Genomic DNA, 8927 nt, shown 5'->3' with positions numbered 1-8927 from the left:
TGTGCGTGCATACGTGTCATGATCTGAATCAATACCGGAATTCAGTAAATCCAGGTACAGGTCCAAATATCCAAGAAACCGTTCTTCTGTTACGAATACAGGACCAGACGGTGTTGAATCAGATAAACAAAAAATAGATATTTATTTGCTAAATATGACGTTGATATGACCGGCATATAAGCTGAGTACCAATTATCACGAAAGCTTTGTGTCAGCATATCAATACTCTCTATCAGCGAATCCGCTGTTTTTTTTGGTAACATGATGTTTTATTTCATCATTGTGGATTTTTTTTCTAAATAGTATGAGACGTGTTACAAATCGTACAACATCTCTAAGCAACACAACAATAAATATAGAATTTTTTTTATAAATGGAAAATATATTAAATCTTCTAGTCATGCAGTGTTTGTTAAATATCAAAAGCTGGCAGTGAATATTGCAAAAGGTTACATTGTGAAATGAAACAGTATTTGCAACAGAAAGAAAACAAAACAATGGATAATATTCTTATGAATATTACCCTTTAGCTTATGCAGCGCTATTTGACATTTTTTGTGGCACCCCGGATGGCGTCTATGCTACAAACGCTTGAACCTTGGAAAGTATAAGGCCCTGTTCACACTAGCGGTTTGAACCGCGTGGAAACCGCGGCAGCGGACCATATAGTCATGGATAATTAATTTGTGTAGTTCTATGTGAACGCCTCCATTGACTTATATTGTAATTGAACCGCGGCGGTTCAAACCGCTAGTGTGAACAGGGCCATAGGCAACTGTTGAAGTCGCTCCTTCGTTGACCTCAAAAGGCGCTGTATACCAGTGTTTCTGTTCGGTGGGACACTGCCCTCAAACACAGGAGGCAATGGGGTTGGACCTTTAGGAGGCGATGATCCAACAGAACGCCCGTTTTTACATTGATTGTATAACTTATTGTTCCTTTGTTGCGTTTGTATATTTTCTGCTTTGTATATCTTAATTATGAATAAACTCTACGTAACAGATTTTTTTTTTTTTCATGACTCCTGGAAAATTATTGGGTTAAAAAATTCCTGAATAGACATATCTCTTATTGAGAATCGTTATGATCGGAATAATGAATGATGTATATAAGACAGGACGATTAAAGGCTATGTCCGTTGTTTGCAAAATGTGAGGTGTTGCGAGTATACCCTGTGGAACTCCGCTCTTCGCAATTTGAGACCCGCCACACTTTAGCTCCGGATTCACCAAACTTTCTTCACATCGGGCTAGAAAATTGATAGAATGACTAGTGTGGGCCGCATAAATATTTTGCTTAGTACAATACAGTGAATGAACATCTAGATTCCAGGAAAATAATAATTAGAAAAAAGAGAGAGATTGGGGTATACAGTCCGGCGGTGGGTTGGATAAACTAACCTCGCGGTCTGTAGACTGATGACCTCTGGTCAAGTTTAAAGTCTTGAGTGTTTAGCTCACTTTGGATGAGGTGACACGGCACCTTACCGTCTCCCCTTCAGAGGCAACCCCCTCAGCTTCTTGGTGGCGCACCCTCCCTCTGGCGCCGCCTGAGGTTGAGGAGTGCCCTCCCTTTCTGATCTCAGGGCATCGCCACTCCTGACATTGGCATCACGTGTACAACACCTGATTTCAAGTTCGAATTGTTCCGGACAGCCGTATGGTTAAGGTCGGGGCAGTTGACAGCCGTATGGTTAAGGTCGGGGCAGTTGACAGCCGCCACCACAAAAAAATAAATAAATAAAATAAAATAAATAAACAAAATAAAATTGAGGGATGATGGAGGTTCCTGAGCCACAAAATAAAGGAGGGTCCATTCCCAATATCTTAATATTGTCACATCAAGTAGCGGTACGGGATCGAAGTTTCTTTTAGTATAATCCTCATGACTCTTTACTGACAAAATAGCATCTTGAGGCGAGATTATCTACATTAAATATAATTTTAACTATCAATGGTGCCCAAAATTCTGACAGATATATGTGTATTGATTTGATTAATGGTTCGAAATCGGTGAATAGCATTATTTGTGGAATTAGAAAAGAATTGCATGTTAAACAAAATGAGTATGTAGATTTCTTTGAGATAATGTACATATTGTTTGGTCAAGAAACTGGTGTATTTATTTGATTACTGGTTTTAAATAGGTGAATAGCATATTGACATGAATAAGTAAATGTTTTTCAAATTATAAAACACTAGGTACTTCAACAAAGAAAAAGTTTTGCTCTGACTTTCTATTTATAAATCTTCTCTGTATTTCCTGTAACGAATTTGTAAACACTTTTTAATCAGAAAAAATATGATCTAGAAGAAAAGAAAACACGCAGTTACTTTGAACAGTTATGAAATGTATTAAGTTGGCTTGATAAGTATATACTATTCCCCCTATACACACGTGCTACAAAGAAAGATAATAATAGAACAAATCGCTGGTGACAGCGATGTAATTTAAACAATCAGGCCTGGCCGTCGCGAGCTTAGAATTTGGGTCCCTCTGAGCGTGACGGCCGGGGCTGATTGTATAATTTTGAATCTTATGGATATATCTTAATACTTATAATAGAAAATACTAATGTCCATCGAAGAGGTGACATTTCTGTTGAAGCTTTAAGAATCATTTAGATAAACACCTAAGCAAGATACTGTAATGATTATAATTTATTTTATATTATTTGTTTTTGTTTTGTTATCATTTGTCTGTCTGATTTTCATTTATTATTAGTTATATGTCAATTTATTATTATTTACTATTTACCTGTTTGTTTATTATTTAACTATACCTATGCATTTATTCATGTATTTTATTTGTTATTTACATTATTATAGTTTTTTATGATTTTTTTTCGCATCCGACCTAGATATGGACCAAAAGGTCTCCGGTCGGCATGCTCCGCCTTTGTAATCCTTTGTAAGAAGAATGACAGACATCCTGAGGAAGATCTGCATCTTTCTCTTTTTTCGTCGTTATGATGGTTTTTCTACCGAAATATCTATCTACAACAGAAAACGGCATTTCGAGGATAAAAAACGTGTATTACCTCATTCATATTTGGATGTTATTAAAACAAATGCACTTAGGGTATAAAATGGATTGTATTAATGTGTCTTCTTGCCTTCATAACCAAAATGATCATGTTTTAACATTGAAGTGTTAAGAATGGATCTAACAAAGAAAATTGTTGGAACGCCATTTTCAAACATAAGATATAACTGGTTATTTTCTGGATGGTAACGACATTCCTCATCCTACACATTTCAATAAACGATCTATCAAATTAGATGAGCAGCTCTAAGCTATGTTACAGCCAAGAATAAGTTAGATTAAATCTGTAAACCTGGACAGACTAGTTTAATTGAAAATGCATCCATTATGTTAACGAATTGATTTGATGAGTAAGTTCATCCACAAGAAGGTAATTCTGTAACCTTAATACTTCATGATAAAGAGAAAGGTTTGTGAAACGAGAGGTTTTACAATAGTGTGAAAATGGCTTTTCAAGGACTAAGATATGCTTCACTTTTTTTTTTTCTTTTTTCTTTTTTTTTTTTTCTAATTTTGAAAATGGTCCTTCGAGGATTGTTCCACTATCATGAAGAGATTTTTTAATTTAAAAATGGTTCCAAGAGTACTAGCATATGCTTCACTATCATATTTTCTTTTACACAAAGCCCCATTAGCCTAAATTAAAAAAAAAATTAAAACCTGAATAACACAAATAAATTTTGGACTCATATCTATTGTCAGATAGTATATAAGATATCAAGTTGAATTACAGGTATTTCTTTAAAAAATCTTGATTATTTAACACTTAAGATCCTCACATTTGATTAGAACGTGTTAACAGATCTGCGGAGTAATGAAACAAATGCCAAGGTTGAAAAAATAGAGGAATTAAACCTTTAAAAAATTTTAAGAAGAGAAATGTAAGAGGCGGATATATATATATGAACAGATTTACATTTATCAACCATAATTCACTTTAATTCTAAGCCATCAACATCGAGAAACTCGAGGAGGCCAACATGCAGAAATTGAAACGTGGTACAGCCAAGGACACGAACTGCGCTAACACGTGACAAGTGATAGTGACTTATGTATAGATAGATAGATAGATAAAAGGCACACAATGAAAAATAGAAGATATGTTGGGAGAACCTTTTATAAAACCAAATTTTTGTGGAGACTGTGTCATTGTGATCATATCCAGTGAAGACCTTAAAGAGCATTTCAAGAGAGAAGGCCCAATGGGTAATTAGACTTCTGGATTTTTTTTTTTTTTTTTTTTTTTTTTTTTTTTTTTTTTTTTTTTTTTTTTTTTTTTTTTTTTGTTTTTTTTTTTTTTTTTTTTTTTTTTACATACTGTATAGAAGCATGACACGATGTCAGAACTTTGCCTGTGGATCATCGATCACAATCACACCTTAGCAGACGCTTTTATTGAACTCTACTTATCTGTCTATATATTAAGGGCTTTTTCCCCCTTTTAAGGGAGGTGGCCAAATCAATATCCAAGTATTCACTCCCACCCATCTCATTCCCACTCATTCCACTCCCATCCACCACCCTTTCCTCCTTCCCATCTTAGCTCCTCGTGGATGACCGGGTCATCCCTGTATCCCGCCCACTGCCCTGGGTTCAGAAGCGATGCAGCAAGACACAGCATATCCACAGCAAAGCTGCTTCACTTATTCGGCGACCCACTCACACCTCTACTTCTCCTCATGCAGGAAAAAGGACGGAGGGATTTTACTTCTGCTCTCCTTTTTGCCTCCTTGTTGCTTCTCTTCTTTTTTCTTTGTACTTCTCATATGTTTCTCTCGTCCCACTTTGCAACCAGTCCCTGAAATGCTCGCTTCTTCTCTTCTACTACCTTCTTCACTTCATCATTCCACCACTCACTACCCTTCCTTCTATTCCCTCCCGTCCTCATTGTTCCACATACCACTTCTGCACACCTTGTCACTCCCTCTTCGAAACAACCCCATTCCTCCTAACTTACTGAATTCAGAACACAGAAAAAACATCCTACAACTAAATCCATCATGAAAAAAATATTTAAGTTTAAAATTTCGTATATACAGAATGTCTGAAACAGAAAATTAAGTTTCAGGATATTTTGTGATTCTGTCTTCCCTTCCTGTCTTTCGATAGCATGTGTTGACAGGTGTTCATCGAACTCTTAGAATTGCATTGTGGGTAACACAAGATTACTTCATTCCAGGAGTTACAGACAACCTAACTCAATTCGATGATAAGTGTTGTCTCACTTAGCCAAGTGGTATCACGTGGCTGCCCTTCTTCTCTAGGACATCCAGTCGATGTCGAGGAGGACCTTCTTTTGAACAACTCTTTTCGGAGTAAAGCGAACGTATTCTCCTATTCCAGGTATTAACCAAAATATGGCCAAATTTGACGCAGCCCGAAGGGATTTCTCCCCGTCTTCTCCTTTTGTGCATGGGGGGACGGAGAGGGGGGGGTCGCCGATTTAATGAAGCGGCCTTGCTGTGGATGTGCTGTGTCTTGCGACACTGCTTCTGACCCAGGGCAGTGGACAAGGTGCAGGGATGGCCCGTCATCCGGGAGGTGCTAAGGTGGGAGGGAGGGTGGAGGGGTGTGGGGTGTGTTCGGGGATGAAGTGGGTGGGAGTGATTTTATGCCTTTTCCTTTTTGGCTACCTCCCTTGTAAGGGGGGAAAAGCCTTGGTATATGTATGTATGTATGTATGGCAGGACATGCTCCCAGTATGAATGAGGATAGATTGTCGTGGAGAGATGTTGGGAATGGTGGATGGACGTAGACCGAGAGGAAGACTAAGAAGACAGTGGATCGATGTAGTCAGAACTGCATTTACAAAACGAGGTGAAAGATTGGTTTCAAGGAGAATCGAGACGAATGGTGAGGCATGTTGTTAGTGGATATGGATCAGCATGTGGCTCAAGTTCCAGTGGATTAAGAGTAAGCGTATCGTAGGATGGGATAATCGGGCCATCACTTGGGTAAACGGGCCATAGAAAAGTTATTCATGTATTAGAAATTATGTTACAACTGGTAAATAAAAATCTGGTAAAATAGAGGTAGGTATTTATTCAGGGTAAAAGTGAAATATTTTAAAACCAATTTTAATTAAGAAAAATTAATAACTTTTATATGGCCCACTTAACCCAAATTCTGGTAAAATGGAGGTAGATATTATTCAAGGTAAAAGTGAAATATTTCAAAACTAATTTTAATTAAGAAAAATTAATCATTTTTATATGGCCCATATACCCTCCCTAGTGATGGCCCGATTACCCTATCCTGCGGTAAGTTAAGCAAGCTATACTATACATTCTCGCAATAAATCATCAGTAAACCAGTGCTAGGAAGTTTTCTTCATTGTTGAAGATTGCCACTTGGTTAACAGGATTCCCTCCAAAAAATTATTTTTTACATCCAATTTCATCAGCACAGAAGCTAAGATATCTGCATGTGCTTTGATGATGTAAATCCTTGATCATATATATATTACCCTCCCGGTTAATCATTAAGATCACCATTCTCTTTCTTATAAATACGAAAAGACCTTAAATCCTAGGCCTTTGCTACTACGATATCTTTAAGAGTTCACCATACCTATCATTGCAACTATCTAGAAATGTATGAGCGTTAACGTTTTTGCACAATTTATGACCACCACCATCAGTAAAGTCTGCTGTCGTTTCAATCTATACATGTATTTGGGAAAACTTCCACTTCGAGTTTATCAAAATATTTAGCTCCATAGGTCTCTTCGTACATTATATCATTCAATACGGTTCGACATTCAAAATTTACTCAAAATGTTTTTGTAGAAAAAAAAAAGCGATTCTGTTCTTGGGAACAATAGCGAACCGAAGAAATGGAGTTATACTCCTACATGATGAAGGAGAGGCTAAGGTAGCAGAACCGAATGATAGTAAACATTAAGATTGATCAACATTTATTCATCTATTAATTAATTTATTTATTCATTTTATTTATTCATTTATTTGTTTTAGTGAAGATTTGTACTCAGACTATATAGACGCTCGCTGGTCGATCGGATTAGAGCGCCACCACTTGCGGCGGAGGTCGAGGTGACGTCAGTTCGAAGCCTACCGCCAGCGAGTTGGACCAAGGATATGGCTCATGAAATTCCAATCTACAAAATCCTCTGTAAGGGTTACCCGCCAGCGAGTTGGACCAAGGACATTGTTCATGAAATTCCACACCACGAAGTCCTCTGTAAAGGGCACCATTCTAGCCTCCTGATAGGGGGAAGAGTTGGGGAAATTAAACTGAATCAAATTGTATAGACTCTTCTTTCGGTCCGGTCTGTGTGGTAAAGAGATAGACTAGGCGGAGCCTCTTGGGAGATCAGGCTCGCGGATTCGAACCCTGGTCACGACGAAAAGGTTAGAAAGGTCATCCACTCAGGGCAATAGTCCTACTAGAGTCCTTTGAACAAAGGAGCTCATATCATAGGACCGAACCATCTTGGTCATCCTTCTCTAAACATCATAAAACTATCTTTCATTACGAAAGGCTCTTGACTCTGATGTAGAGGAAGAGAAGGAGAGAAAGAGAAACAGAAGGATATAAGTAGGTAAAAGAGGAAAAAGAGGAGGAGGAGGAATGTTGAGAGGAGGAAAGGAGGAGGAGGAAGAGGACAATGAGATGTGGGTGGTCGAAAGTTTACGGTTTAGAGTGAGACTGAAGATTAAGGTGTGGACTGTGCAATAAGACTGGAGACTTTAGAAGTGAGACTGAGAGTTAAGGTGTGGAATGTGGAGTTAGACTGAGAGTTGAGCAGTGGAATGTGGAGTGAGACTGAGAATCAAGTCGTGGAATGTGGAGTAAAACTGAGGATAAAAGTGTGGACTGTACAGTGAGACTGAGAGTTTAGGCGTGGACTGTAGTGTGACTGAGAATTTAGGTGTGTACTCAGGAGTTAGACTAAGAGTTAAGGTGTGGTATGTGGAGTGAGACTGAGAGTTAAGGTGTGAAATGTGGAGTGAGACTGAGAGTTAAGGTGTGGAATGTGGAGTGAGACTGAGAATTAAGGTGTGGAATGTGGAGCGAGACTGAGAGTTAAGGTGTGGAATGTGGAGTGAGACTGAGAATTAGGGTGTGGCATGTGGAGTGAGACTGGGAGTTAAGGTGTGGAATGTGGAGTGAGACTGAGAATTAAGGTGTGGCATGTGGAGTGAGACTTAGAGTTAAGGTGTGGAATGTGGAGTGAGACTGAGAAGTTGCAGAATGTGGAGTGAGACGGAGAATTAAGGTGTGGAATGTGGAGTGAGACTGAGGGTGTGGAATGAGACGCACCAAGGAGCGAGGTGGAGGAATATGTCTATCCCGAGTCTCCGAGGTACGAGAACAGCTGGAAGTGGAAGTGGAGGTGGAGGTGGAGGTGGGAGGTGGAGGGAGAGGAATAGATGAAAGGAATTCAGAAAGAAGCTTGGTTGAGACAGATGAAGGAGGTGACGTTGGTGGGTTGAAATATACGGAATGTGAGATCGACAGATACTTACGTAGGATTTGTTTGGAGTTAGTGAAGGACGAGAAGAGACGGAAAGAAAGAGGACGGTGAAGGGAAGAAATGGAAGGAAGAAGGAAGACCTTGAGGAGGAGGAGGAGGACGAGGAGATTGACGATGAGAGGGAAGAAGGGGATGAAGAGGAGGAGGAAGAGTAGGAGAAGGAAGATGAGTGTTGAGTGAGAAATAGAGGGAAAGAAGAAGGGGAGGAAAAGGAAGAATGAGGAGGATAAGGAGGAGGAAGAAGCATAAGAGAAGGACAGAAGACGGTAGAGGAGGAAGCTGAAAGAGAGGAAGTTAAGGAAAAAAGAGAGAAAGGGGAAGGGGAGGAAGTAATGAGAAGGTGAGAAAGAGAAAGAGAAGGAGAAGGAGGAGGAGGAGGAAGGAG

Source organism: Oratosquilla oratoria, chromosome 16, assembly GCF_046742065.1.
Source record: "Oratosquilla oratoria isolate Oo_2021 chromosome 16, ASM4674206v1, whole genome shotgun sequence".
In the NCBI taxonomy this organism is placed as follows: domain Eukaryota; kingdom Metazoa; phylum Arthropoda; class Malacostraca; order Stomatopoda; family Squillidae; genus Oratosquilla; species Oratosquilla oratoria.
The sequence above is the reverse complement of the archived record's forward strand: the minus strand, read 5'-3'. Positions refer to the sequence as shown.